At 38.1% G+C, this 15375-nt stretch overlaps 1 protein-coding gene across 6 annotated transcripts in view; it reads right to left on the bottom strand.

Moving 5' to 3' along the window:
- The window catches only part of LOC307108733 (uncharacterized protein), an 823426-nt gene that overhangs the window by 470136 nt on the left and 337915 nt on the right, over nt 1-15375 (bottom strand). For all 6 annotated transcript variants that reach the window (XM_079786886.1, XM_079786881.1, XM_079786883.1 and 3 more), the window contains exon 5: nt 2691-2816. The gene's annotated coding sequence lies outside the window, so the exon portion shown is untranslated. The remainder of the gene's footprint in view (nt 1-2690; nt 2817-15375) is intronic.

The following is a 15375-nucleotide window of genomic DNA, read 5'->3' on the forward strand; positions in this document are numbered from 1 at the left end:
ATGCATGGGAGAGAAACTGATGAATAGCTTAAAGGATTTCCAGGAAGATTTAAGTACCAAACTGAAGCTGGAAACTATGAAACTGCTCTCTCCCAACCCTCCATAGTTATGTGATTTCCTTTAGTAGCAAATCTACATTGACAATTGGGCCTTAAAGTGCAGGTATAAAGAAAGACATGGAGACAAAGCTATTGGGGTTAATGCAAAGAGTGATTAAATTGAGGTTTCATGTTTTCAGGCTTAAAGGCAGAAAAAATTAAACGCAAGATAGAGAAATAGAAAACTGAAGAATCAAGGAACTAAAAATTATCATGAATTTAATACATGGGTACACTGAAAAAAGGGAGTTGAATGTTGGAAAGGTATATTCAGTAAGTAGATTGTTGAAGTTAACTACTGCATATACAGCAATTATTTTTATTTTATATCATTATCTTCCACAACCATGCCAGTAATTCAATAATTGTTTATCAAATTAAACTTATTCTAATTCAATAATTGTTTATCAAATTAAACTTATTCTGAGAAAAAATATTTTTAATTGAGAGATAAATCATATAGTGGTTCACTATGTTGTAAAATACTTTCCTCATATAAACAGAGCATAAAGGTCTTATATCCAAAGTTAGTAAACCACTCAAAAACAATAGTGAGCACTAAGCCTTCAATTTCAAGCTAAAACTCAGAGGACCTGATTCAAATACCATTGAAATCTAATTTCAAAACTAGATGAGTCATCCCATCCATGGGATATTTTAGGTAAAGATTGTATTATATGAAGAGACTTCCTATCAGGGTCTAAAACTAACAGGGGAAACATAGCAAATTATACAGAATCTTTACCTTGGCTTTTTTCCACAGAAAATAAGCTTTGTTAACTCTACTGAAGAAACTGATCTAGGGATGCATATGTTGACAATCACTTGTAACAATATCTACTATTCTCATTTTAGAGGGAAAAAAAAAAACGTCCTTAGAGATCACTAACCCAAGCACTTCATTATACAGCGTAAAGAGCCAGTCCCGAAGAAGGTGAAGTGATGTGTTTCCAGGGTCATATGGCAAGTAAGCACTGCACTGCAACCAGAACCAAACTCTCCCACTGAGTGGAAACCCCTGGAACATTAAAGAAGCTCTCCAACTTACTTCTGTGAGTGTCTCTATCAGGGAAGTTGAGTGAAACGACCATGATTTCAATAGAAGCAATTGCATTCCATCCACCCTTTACAAGAGTACTGTGGGCTACAAATCCTTCTCCTGCATACTCTTGTTTTGTTGCGAATGAGCAATAGAAAGGTTTCAATAGGCAATAACACACACACACACACACACACACACACACACACACACACACACACACACAAACACACACAAGAAAGAGACAGAAACAAGCAGACAGAAACAGAGAAGAGTGAAACAGAGAGGAAGAAGGTATATGAAAATGTGTAATTCACAAACAGAAGTTTCTCTCCCTAAATAATTAGAAACAGGCTACATCTACCTACCTTTTCTTTTTGCAATCCCTGATGTGTTTGCCTAAAATGCGAATTAGCTATATTTTCCATTTTGGTTGAGATATATTTTATGTCATGTGTAGTGTAGCTCTGGTCTCAAGAGGGAAATGGATAATCAGGAGAATATTTTTTCAGTGTCTCCTCTCTGTAAAGATTTACTGAGTTGTCTCTAATGTACACTGACAGCTTCTGCATTAAAATTAAGAGGAAAGGAGACATCGATATTGCCAAGCTAAAAAATCAAAACAAAACACCTCTCTTCTTTCATTTTCACTCTACTAAAATAAATCAGGTCCACATCTTTTAATATTTTATTAGAATTGTTCATTTCTGAAGGTCAAGAGCGAAAGGACTTCCCAAAGTTTAAGAAATATTCAAAAAAAGGTGGCAGCTAATTGATAGTCTCCAGACATCAACAAAAGCCTGGAATGAAAACTTAAAAGCTATATTAATTGCCCTGCTGAAGTCGCTGGTGTTACTTAACGATGTAACTTAACTTTGGTGTGTCCTGTATTATTTGTTTGCAAGCAACAGAAACCCATTCTCGATAGCTTTTAAAAAAGAAATGTATTAGAAGGATATCAGGGTGTTACCAAGTGGATAGAATTGTTGAGAGCCAGGATTAAAATCAGAGCAAGAACCTGGACTTGGAACTGCTTTTCTGCAATGGAAAAACTGCTGGAATAGATGAATTCCAGCTATTTCTTCCATCCTGTTTCATTCCCCTTGAGAGGTATAATCCTTGCAGAGAAAATCTATTTGGCTAAAGTTATTTTTCACTTGTAGCCCTTGATTGTACCTGAGTACTAAGATGTGGGGACCCTTCAGCTTCAGTAAGTCAAAAAGCAGTATAATGTGATTAACTCCACCTTCCAAACTACATACCATGCGAGAGAGGTCATTTTTCAAAAGAAAATCGGGGTATTGATAGGAATGGAAATTGATGCTGGGCAGTCAATATATAAAAACTGTCTACCTAAAGTCAATAATCGCATTAGTTTTGAAGGAAACAAATAATAACTCTAAGTACTACACTTTAATATAAATATTCCTTTAACATTGAAGAAAATGTATAAATTATTAAAATGTTCCCAAACCTAGGCAGCAGAGAATACTCTGGAAATCTGTGACAGGTGCCCTCCCTGAGGGATCATGTTATGAATATGTTTGGCTTACCAGCAGCAGTGTGAGTGCCTGTGATGGCCAACAATTTATTTATTCCTTCTAGAGCCACAGATCAAGCTTTAACTGTTTGGCTCTGGTGAGTCACCATAAGTCGGATGTAGCAGCAGTCAGTCAGTCCTGCCATGAGGGAGAGAAGAGAAATCCCATCAGAAATTATCTAATATATGCTTCCAAGTAGAATATACATCCTGAAAATCATTCCTCACTGCATGAACACCTGAGAGAAATTTGCATTTGATCATTCTGATCTGACAACCATAAACATTAAACCCACATAACAAGTAATGTTGCAGAAGTTTCATACATCTGCATTCGTAAAGTACTATCTGGAGCAAAAATAAACAACCAAAAGTAGATGCAAATAGTTTCAGTTTAATGTGATGACTAATAAAATAATGCTTAACACTGAGCAAAACTCTAATTTCCACCTCAGTGGTTACAACTTTGAAAATTCTTGAATTCATTATCATTTTGATACAGTTAAATCTTATATGTAATATCAACATTTCCTTTTCTGTGTACTATGAGAAATACTAGAGGCCTGATGCACAAAATTCGTGCATGGGTAGGGTCCCTAGGCCTGGCCAGTGATCAGGGCCAATCTGCAGAGTGACCGGTGGGGCGATTGGGGGGGGGTGGCTGGCACCCTCCTTGGCCAGCCTGGCACCGCCCACTCACTGGCCCCACTCCCACCACCACTGCCAATTGTCTCCCTCTGTGGGGCAATTGGCGGGGCTATTCGGGAACCCCTAGTGGCACCTGCCTTGGCTGGCCTGGGGCCTGCATCCTGGGGGAAGCTCCTGCGTTGAGCATCTGCCCCCTGGTGGTCAGTGCACATCATAGCAACCGGCCGTTCCACGGTTCGTTCTGCCGTTCGGTCGATTTGCATATTAGGCTTTCATTATATAGGATTGTCTTAGATTATATAGTGAAAATCAATGAACAAGTTGGGATAATTCCAAAAAAAAGTAAATTATTTTATTTATGAACTGAGATAAGATTTTAGCACAATTTCTAGAGGATATTACATACAGTTATAGGATATACGTCTTAAAAAGGTAATTGAAAAGCATTTTAGTTCAAACGCTTTATTTCATGAGAATATCAATGCTCTAATAGGGTTTGGTTAATAATTAAAATTAAAAAAAAAACAAGTCAATACAGAACTCATGCTGGAAATGGTCCAGGGCTTGAGTCTGGACCATTTCCAGCATGCTCCTGCATATCAGCAATATCTGATTACAAAAAATGATATGAAAGTTGATACCTTGTCTACTTTTGACATTTCCCTTCAGGGTTAGAAAAAAAATTGTCATCTTGAGCATTAACTCTTGCTCATTTTTTTGCCAGAGTTGCCAATTTTAAAATGTCTAATAGAAAATGTAATGCTGTGTATTGGGTCTCAAAGATTTTTACTGCCAGTCCTCTGCATTACCTTAGGTCTTCATGTAGAGAAAACAAGTAGCCCAGATGTAGAATATATCAAATAATTTCCAATAAAACTATGTTAGCAAATTCTCACAAATTGGGACTGCAGTGAGGAATGTAGGTTTTTATAAAGATTACCTTAAAAATAGATAAATTAATATAGACCAAATCATAAGCTTATTTTATTTTGTTAGCAAAACAAACACAGACACACACACAGAATCAGACTTGTAGAATTAAAAGGAACTGTGTAGATAAACAAGATTGTTGTTTCCTAAATGCAGTATGACCAGTTTAGGTAAGCAAATGTTACTTTGTTAATAGGCAATTATTTATACATAAAGTATAACTGGAATATCAAACTCCTTATTTTCTAGATATTTTTATGAAGAAGCCACTAAAGCTTTGATTTGCCTTGATTTTGGTTTTGGCTTTTCTGTTTGTTTTGTTTTTTCAAAAGACTATTCCATAATGTTAATAATTTTTGAATATAGATAAAAGTAATATATGTATTCATATTAGCACTCTTTGAATTTTTCTATGTACTTAGAAACTGTTATTTCATGCTTTTATGTATTTTTCATACAATGACCTTCCCTATCTATTCCTTCCATCTAATTCCAATCATCTTTAAACTCAAATATCACTTTCTTAGCCAGGAGACCTGCCTAAACAGAGCCAAGCACTCCTCCATCTGTAACTACATTATGCCATAGACCAACAATATTTGTTGCAATTTTTTTTATAATTTGTTGTCAAGATCATCTTTTTCACTTCCAATCATACCAACTGCAGATGTGCAACAGTCACATGGAGACAAATTTTAAGAGACTGATAGAATTCCCCACTCAGAGTTGGTGAGGAATGAGAATCTATATTTTTTAAGTCTTCAGTTGAGTACAATGTCCATCTATAATTAAGAGTAACAGCATTAAACTGTAAACTCCTCAAGGTCAAAGAGCTTTTCTTTTTTCTTTCTTTTCTTTAATCCTCACCCTAGGATATTTCTTCCATTGATTTTTTTTTAGAGAGAGTGGAAGGGGACAAGGGAGAGAGAGAGAGGGAGGGAGGGAGGGAGAGAGAGAGAGAGAGAGAGAGAGAGAGAGAGAGAGAGAGAGAGAGAGAGAGAGGTACCAACCAGGACTGGAGATAGAACCTGCAACCCAGGCCAGTGCCCTTGACTGGGAATTGAAGCCTCAACCCTTTGGTGTGAGGAGCGATGCTCTAACCAATGATCAACGCCAGCCAGGGCTCAAAGAGCTTTTCTTATTTACTTACAATGTGTTTTTTATTTAAACACAGTACATGGTAGGAACAGATGAATATTTAGGAAAGATATCAATCCAGGATGATGGTGAAGACATTGATATATGGAGAAGTATAGATTGATCTGGAAGCACCAATGAGGCTTCACTTACCAATGCATGGAGGTCTGGATAGGCCTGATCTTTGAATGAGGCTTGGAGGAAAAGACAAGTTAGTGAGAGGATCACAAGTTAGTGAGCGGTTCTAGCAGCACACACTGCTTTGTGCACTCAGGCATAAATCTATAGTAACAGAGGAAATGCTTCCTGCTGTGGGACCCAGAGCTCTTGCTTAAGTCGTTGCTATAAGAGCAAAAGCTTCTAATGCTCCGAAGTAACTAAATTTTTTATTAATAAAGAACTCAGTTGTGCATTTAAATATTTTCTGGTGGCTCTGAGAATATTTCCATGAGGTTTTAAAAAACATACCTAATTTTATTATAAGTCTTTTTTTTATGGAGTCCCATGTCTCTTTCCTCTGTAGGACCACATAATTCTGTCTTCTTTAAAACAGTTTCCTCAAATGGAGCATTCTGAATGCCATGAAGAAATGCCTTATTCCACATAATTCAGATAAATATACTGGGCATATGGGAATCATTTGGTTTACTGAGTAATGAGCCACTATATGACCTAAAATGTAAGGAAAGTGTCCCTGCACCAAGGGCAGGCCATTCGTTATGAATGAAGCATGACCAGGTGCCTCGGCAGAACTGCCTCCTGTGGGCCTTCTGCTTCCCTTCACACACAAACCATTCCTTCTCTCCTAACCCTTCCTTCCTTTTATGGGTAAGAAGTTGTGAGGTTTCGTCAGGTAATAGACACTCAAGCACTCAAGCTTTCAGAGTCAATTTTAATACCTAATACTGATAACATATTAATTTGGCAGTAAATAGTTAGCATTGTAAAGGCAAAGGCACAGACACTGCTGTAATAATTTGTTTCCCCAATTTCTAGAACAGTGTCTGGTAGAAAACATACCCGTGATGAATATTTGTTAAATAAATCAATGAAATAATGATATTAGATCTACTCTTCCATAGAGTAGAATGAAGTACAGCAAATATGGGTTAGTCTTCCTGTACTGTAAAATAATGACTTTCTCCACTCAAAAACCTAGACTTGAGAATCCAGAATATTGAATTTTCAAGTTCAGAAAGCTGCAGTCTCAACCACAGTAGTCATTTGAGACGATCAGTCCACACTCTTCCTGGCGCGACCCTGCTAGCGGTTCTCAACCTGTGGGTCGCGACCCACAGGTTGAAAACCGCTGCTGTAGAGCCTAAGACCATCGGAAAACACAGATATTTACATTACGATTTATTAACAGTAGCAAAATTACAGTTATGAAGTAGCAACGAAAATAATTTTATGGTTGGGTGTCACCACAACATGAGGAACTGTATTAAAGGGTCGTGGCATTAGAAAGGTTGAGAACCACTGCTCTAAAGCCTGAATTAAAGTGACCTTGAAAATAATCCAAAGCAGAGTGAAGGAAGGTGCAGAGGAATGACGTGTTTCTACCCATAAGCCAGCACAGTAATGGGAGTAAAGAAAATCACAATACCATCCAGCAACGGAAACAGTACATTTTAGCAGGTAGAAGAAAATGCATTCTCTTCTACTACTGACTTATCAAATGTGCAATTGAGTTTCCTATCATCAAAGACCCAGAAACCTCCAAATTTATTTCCCAACTTATTCATAATTGGGAAAAAAACAGCTCATGATAGATATTATAGAACCTCTAAGTTGATCCCTTTTTTAAAATTTTTGCTGTGTACAGAATCATTAACAGAGAAAAATACCTTTACTAGCATGTCATACAGAGGTCTTGATGCCTTTAATGTTGCTATTAATAGCCAGGGAATTCAGAGCCTCTTACTTATTCTCTCTCATTGTTTGTACCTGATGTCAGCTTAGCCAGAATGATTTGTTTAAAATATGTAATTGAGTAGGCACCTCAAGAATTAATGTGGAATGTATAAACCTAGCCTGCCTAATTTCAAGTGAAATACAAGAGAGAAATGCATATTAATGTAAAATGACTTTAAATCAAAAGCTATTCAATTTTCTAAGGTAGCGTAAAAGCCAAACCTGTTTGAAACCATAATTCAGCTGCCATAATCTCTTACATATACCACTGACCTTCCTTGAAAGTTTCTGTCACATAGAAGTGAATGGATCAGGAGGAGCAACACTAAATCACATGGCATTACTGAGAGCAAGGTACTTGAAAGTAATTTAGCTCAGGTGAGCAAGCCCTTAACTATAAGTCACATTTACCTAGATACAGATTCCTTGTGTATACATGTACATACATTGGCATAAACACATTCACTGTGTAGACTATACAAAAAGATTCATTATATATTCCATGCCTGTGCTTACAGGTTATTTTTTTTCCCCAATCAATATTAAACTCGATGTTCCAGTGTTTTTCGAGAAACTGCTGAAAGATTTTGTGTTGTAATTCCTGCAGCCACATTGTCTGATTAACTTAAGAATGTATATTTTCTCTTGGCATTTTATATTTATTATTAATAGCAGTAGCTAACATGATTGCTTGGCTGCCTATGTCTCCAAAATGAATTATTCTGTGAAAATTGCAACTTTCAGTGTAAAGCCTGAGGTAGGAAATGGGCTTGAATCCAAAATCCTATTATTCACCAATGCTGGGATTGGTGCTGGGGATAAAAACAATTCTTTTCAGAAGGAGGGTTGAAGAACAACCTGCCTTTGGAACTTATGGGGACTTTTAAACTGGGAAGAACTAGATGATGTTTATTGGGCTCCATTTGCAATCTGTTAATGAATTTTCAATGAAGCATTGATGTTTCAATGGACAACCATTATTTTATTACTAACCCTCCCCAAAATATCAAAATATTAAATTGTTATTTTAAAGGCTTCTTAACTATGTCATGGTGTGACTCCCTGGTTTAGCGTAGACCCATGAACCAGGAGGTCACACAGTTGGATTCCTGGTAAGGGCACATGCCCGAATTTCGGGCTGGATCCCCAGTAGGGGGCGAGCAGGAGTCGGGTAATCAATGATTTTCTCTCACCATTGATGTTTCTCTTTCTCCCTCTCCCTTCCTCTCTCTGAAATCAATAAACACATATTTTAAGAAAAAAAAAAGTCTAATAGGATATGTCCTTTAATTGAGAGCTGAATTACAGGATAGACATCTCATTCATTCTTTGTTTGAAAGGCTATCTATATATTAAGGGTGTCCCAACACTCTATTTCTACATCAGAGATATCATCTGAACTTCATACCTATATTTCTTATGTCTCCTGGACAACCCCAAAAGAATGTTAAAAATCAACTCACACTGAGCAGCTCCAAATACTGAACATATTTATTTTACTATTGGCCTGTCCTTATTCATTTAGGCACTCAATCAATCAGTCATTTATCCAATATTTATTCAGTATCCACTCTGTTCTAGTAGTTGAGGATTCAATCAAGAATAAAACATTCAAAAATGTCTTCCACAAGGTGTTTAGATTCTAGTGGGGTTATACAAAGTAGAAAAATATAAAATATAACAGATAACCATAAATTCTAAATAAAGAGTCAGAAATAGGGAGTGGTTTAGATAGGGGCATTGCCTCATAGAACTTGCTCCTCCTCCTGTGTTCTTTGCCTCAGAGAATATCACCAGCACACACTCAACTGCCAGTCCAAAGACAAAGATTGATTTTTTGATGTTGCAATTATTTTATATACCCATAATAACTCTCCAATTTATTCAATTATTTTCTTCCCACTGCTATGACTTTAGGTCAACCTGACATTATATCTTGCCAAAATAATTACAACAGACCTCTAAAAGGTTTCCATAGCTTTAGTCTTGAACAGCTTGAATTCATTTTTTCATACTAGAGCCAGAAAGATCTTACTAAAGCATAATTGTTAGGGCTGCTCAGTTTCCCCATGGATAAAATCCAAATAAGCTATTTTCCTCTCTCACCCTTTTAGCATCACCATAACTCTATTTTGTGTTGTATTCTAAAGCCATAAACTGAACTACTGACAATTCCCTGACCCCTTCATACTTCTTGTCTCTACATGTGCTATTTCCTCTCTCTGGAATACTTTTGATTCTCTCACTCCTTCTTCCTCTCCCTCCTTCTTTTACTTTCAACTGGAAATATTATATTGATTTTTAGTTTAGGCATCACTTTGTGCAGGAAGTCATTCATAAAAATCCCTGGAACTAATTCCTAAGACTTCCCATAGTACAAACGCATATCAGGAACCTCACAACATTATATTGAACCCCCAGTCACTTATGGGGAGAATGACACTTTGTGATATTAACTTGTCTTTTCTTCTCTCTCTCTCTCTCTTTTATTCAAATAGGTGCTTTAAATGTTGCTTCTAGTAGAAAAACATCAGAGAACAAAGGAAAAGTAGTCCATTGATCCTCTTGCTTCTAAAGGACTGAGAGGATCTTTAGGTGCAGGCAAAATGACTACGTTTACAAGATGAAGGAAAATGGATTTCCCTGCATGGGCGCAGAGAATGGGTTGAGAACAGAGTTCTGTGGGTCCAAGAGCAAAAGGAAATTGGGCTTGGCTCCCAGAGTGCAGCCAAGAGATGAAAAAGACCGTGTGGAGCAGCTCTGCAGATGGACCCGCAGGCAGTTTTCAAAGATGCCCTGGCCCCAAGAGTAACATGTGAGCAGAATGCCACTGCCCTGAAGCAGCCATGTGAGCCAGGGTGGTGGTAACTCAGTGATATTTGGGAGCACTGGGGACTGGGGACCGGGGATGTCATGTCTTGGCAGTACATGGGAGTCCTGAGTTTTGGCAAAACCAAGGTGAAGAGATTGTCTAAGGCAGTGGTCGGCAAACTCATTAGTCCACAGAGCCAAATATCAACAGTACAACAATTGAAATTTCTTTTGAGAGCCAAACTTTTTAAACTTAAACTATATAGGTAGGTACATTGTTATTAACTTAATTAGGGTACGTGGTAATTTGTGGAAGAGCCACACTCAAGAGGCCAAAGAGCCGCAGTTTGCCGACCACTGGTCTAAGGAACCAAGAGAAAGTGTGGAAGACATGCCTGGCTGCCTACTCACTATCTGTCTACTTTTCCACCTTATTAACAAGAGTCGATTATCTCTAGGGTGTCAATGTGCCTAACCCAAAACCTTATGATTTCCAGCCTTCCTCGGAGCTAAGAGTGGTCAGTAAGATTTAAGCCCAAGTTCTTGGAGGGACTTCCTAGAAAGCTCTTGAAAATGTGCCAACTCAGTTGGCATGCAAATTTTGCACTTTGCCTTTCATCAATTTCCTGCCAGGAAGTTAAATGGTGACATTGAAGACTGTCTTTGTCACTGTTTTATCTTCCAATAAGTACATACTACAGAATGATCGTTTAATAACTATTATTCAATGAGTTAAATACATAGAACATTGCTTTTTGTAAATGCAAATAATGATCACTTTTGAGGCTCTGAGTTTCCCAAAGCACCTAAAATAAAAGAACAGCATGGAAGCCCTGGCTGGTGTTCTCAGTGGTTAGAGCATTGGCCCACGCACTGAAGAGTTGAGGGCATGTACCTGAGTTGCAGGTTTGATCCCTGACCCCCTGTGGTGCGTGCTGGAGGCAACCAATCCATGTGTCTCTCTCACATTTCTCTCTCTCTTTTCCCCTCCCTCCCTTCCACTCTCTCTAAAAAAATCAATGGAAATACCCTAGGGTGAGGATCAACAACAAAAAAGAACAGCATTTAGGTCACAGGCTCCTTAAGAGTAAAGATCTACATGTTATCCATATTAGATGCATTTACACAGAGCCAGATGTAATTTTTTATAATTACCTCTAGAGCATCAAAATACAGTAGGTGACAGTTTTGAAAAAGTACTCCGAATCACATTTCATTCAAATCATATGAGGACTTTCCCTTAGCTCTCAGTGTAATAATCTGCTAAAATTGTTTTCTCCTGCTGGTTCTTCCAAAGAAAAATGAGGTACAAGCCAGGGTAAACTAGTTTATGCAAGAGTAGTGAACAACCTTCAAATCTCAGGGATTTACTACTAATAACATTTTTTTTCTGGCTCATGCCAGGTCTCCCGCCAGTCCAGGCGGCTCTCCAGAGCAGTTCTGCACCTAGGATTGGCTCAGTGTCCCAGGCTGCTTTAATCATTGCCACCTTTATGTCAACAACACCTCCATGGTTACAATGGCAGGAAAAGAGAGTTCTTAAAAATCTCCTATCAGCCATCAAATGATCTGACAAATAGTGACATGTCATTGCTCCCCACAATGAATTACTAGAACTAGTCACACAGGTCTACTCAATTGGATGGATGTGAGGAAGTATATTCCTCCCAGGTTTCCAAGAGGAGAAGACTAACGGACACGGTGAACATCTGCGGTCTGTACCTTACATAGGCAATTTTTAGAAGAAACATTCTCATATTCCTAAAAACAGAGGTTCTCAAGATTTTTGGTTTCAGGATCGCTCTATAGTCTTAAAAATCGTGTGGGGCTCTCAGAGCTTTTGTTGATGTTGATTTCATCTATTAACATTTATCATATGTGAAATTAAATCTGAGAGATTTAAAAATATTTATCAATTTATTTGAAGAGAATAGTAATAAAACCACCATATGTTAATATGAATAATATGATCCTTTATTGAAAAATAACTACTCTTCTAAAGGAAAAATAGAAAAGAGGCATTTTTTTTATATTTTTGGCAATCTCTATAGTATCTTTAGTAAATAGAAGACGGCTACATTCATGTATCTGCTGTTGCATTCAGTCTGTTATGATAGCAAACGATATGTAGCCTCTGGAAAAATTTCACTGTGTCCCCATGACAGCATAAAAGTGGGAAAGGCAAATAATATCCCCCGACAGGGTCTGTGAGAATACCTTGTGACGCTTTAAAAAACACTGTCTTAAGATGGCTAATGTAATTGTTTGATGGCACTGGGGACAGTATAAAGGTAAAATGCTTGCTACCTATAATGCCTTCTGTTTTTCTTGACTTTTGCACTGAAAACTTTTATTAGGCCAACTCATTATGCTTTGATCAGAATGTATACCGTGCCTCCGTCAAGGGATAAGCTTGCCTGCTGGTTTTTCCAGAAACAATCTGTGAAGAATGTCTCCATTATCTTAAATAATAGTATTGTTTTCTTTTTCTGGTAACCCTTCCAACATTCTCATTGAATCCATCTGTTATTTTCTGATCACCAGCTGAATAGGCACATTTGCTTTCAGATCCTATTAAATCTACTCTCTCTATCCATCAGGACCCCAAATCTCATAGTATGAAAGTTATTATCTGTAGCACACTCTTTCTTTCAACCTGTGGATTTTATTATCTTACCCTTTTATGGATAGCCCTTTGGTTTAAATCCTTTTATCAATAGGAGCATGGTTTCAATAAAATAAGATGAAGATACACTTTCCCATTTTCCTTCTAATTAGAATATTCAAATCATTTTTATTTCTGTCCTCTGTGGTGATTTAAAAGTTATCAAAACAAAACAATATTCAACTAGAAAACATAGAAAATCAGAGGACAGAAATAAAAATGTTTTGAGTCCCTTCCCCTCTTTGGAACCTCAGTTTCCCAATCTGTAAAATAGGACTGACTCACAGAGAGGCCCTGGAGACGGCTGGCATCCTGCCAGCAAGAGGGGTGAGACTCAGGCTGGAGGTGCAGGGCCACCCCCTTCCACACCTCCTGCATTTAGTTGTCTTCAGCACGTTGCCCTTTCCCAGGATGCCCAGACTTCCTCATCTTTCAATCTCTAATCTTTGAGGACCAGTGCTCTGATGTTACAGGTAAGGATGCCACCCTAGGAAAACCCACACCCTCCAGGAAGCCCCCTAACTAGCTAATTACTGGTCTGCAATGAAGAACCTCAACATTCAGCAACTTCCCCTCCCATACAGAGTCCTCCCTCTTAGAGATCTAAATCCAAATCCCCGCTCTGCTACTCCTCCTGTGTGGCCTTGTGCAAGTTCTTCAACATTCTGAGCCACAGAATCGCGAAATAATACTCGGCACAAAGTAAGCAAGCATCCAATACACGTTAGCTTATTATTAGTATTACTATATTTATAGTCCCACTTATTAACTGTGTGACTGTTATCAAATAACTGTTGTATGCCCCATTCTCCACACTATATATTTGAGATAATTGCAATGATTCCTCCCTCGGTGAAAAATGAGGCACTTGGCACACACTGAGCCTCTCATAAACTTTGGCTCATTTTATTGCCATTCCCACTTACTAGCCATGTGCCTTCCGCGTGTTACTCATCTTTTCTGAGCCTCATTTTTCTCATTTGCAAAAGTAGGGAAAATAGCATCTACTTCCTAGAATTGTGAGCATCCACAGAGAGGATGTTTGGCGCATAGTAACTCCCAAACACAGGTTAGCGTATTAGTATTATTATTCCTGTTGTTATTATAACTCTCCTTAACAGCTGTGTGACCTTGAATAAGTTCCTTAGCCTCGATGAGCTTCAGCTTCCTCCGCGATTTGTTGTGAAGATGGAATGGCTACATGAGTGTTCGGTTCTTATCAACTCTCTTTCCTGACGGTGACTGCTGGCAAATCCCTTCCCCTCTCTACACCTCAGTCTGTTCATCTGTCCCTTGAATCTCACATTCTCCACCTTGTCTGAGGCTGAGGGATAAGGAGGAAAGGAGGAAACACTCTCAGGCTGGTCCATGACTGATAGCACCAGCCAGGAGTCGGGCAGCAGCTGCACTAACTGCTGGAGATGGGCGGTAATTGTGCCCAGGCAGTTTACTCTGTAGGTGTGAGAGAAGCCATGCACTGTCAGTCCCAGAGAGCAACTCTCACCCAATCTCTTCCTAAAAGATCCAGAGCCCTCTGGAAGGGTCTGTGTGACCCAGGCCTCTTCTAAAAGCCCTTATATAACTTGGTAGACATGCAAACGCCCTGAGGTGCATGGAATCATGGGTGTGGAGTCACGCAGCCTGAGTGCAAATCATGGCCCCTTCATTGGTCAGGTTCATGGAGAAACAAGTTTTGCCTTAGCTCTGCTATCAATTAATTATTCCTTTAGACTTCATTCTCCTCAACCAAAAGAAGAATATTTTACCATTCACATTCATTGACCTTTGTGGTTTTATGATACAAGTCAGGATCTGATTAAACCAACTATGTTAGCAAATCTCTTGATATATGTTCCTTTTTCACCATCTTTACACATTATCTATGGAAACTCTACAAATATTTATGAGTATTTCATTGTCAAACATCATCTGAAATTCAAAACATCTCTAGACCAATATTGTAACATGGCTCCTTGAACGAAAAGAGCAAAGTAACCAAGGAAGCCCACAAGATAGCTATTTACTTTTACTCCCTATGAACCATAGAGGTAAAAAGAATGGTTAGTCCGGCCGGAGTGGCTCAGTGTTTGAGCATCGACCTACGAACCAGGAGGCTCTATCCCCAGCATGGGCCACGCAGGAGACAGCCGATCAATGATTCTCTCTCATCATTGATGTTTCAATCTCTCTCTCCCTCTCCCTGCCTCCATCCAAAATCAATAAAGATATATCTATATTTTTAAAAGAATGGTTAAATTGCTAGTAAACTATTTAAAATATTAATAACCATAGTAAATATGATTGAAACTTAAGAATCTGAAGTTCTCCAATGGCACAAAGAGAATACCATGTGTTATTGAGAAATTGTTGTGTTATTGAGAAATTGTTGCATATAGTACATTTTAAAATGCATGTGTGTTAAGTCTCTTCTCTCCAAATTTATTTTGTTAAATCATTTAAAAATACAGTTGAAGAGAATTACCTTAATAAGTGGTTCAACAAACAAATCTCACCTTTCAAATCAGTAAAAATGTGGAGAATTCTGCACAGGAAAAAATAACAAGAAGTTTTAATATAAAAAATAAAATGAATT

This window comes from Cnephaeus nilssonii, assembly GCF_951640355.1.
Source record: "Cnephaeus nilssonii genome assembly, chromosome: 2".
NCBI classification, from domain to species: domain Eukaryota; kingdom Metazoa; phylum Chordata; class Mammalia; order Chiroptera; family Vespertilionidae; genus Cnephaeus; species Cnephaeus nilssonii.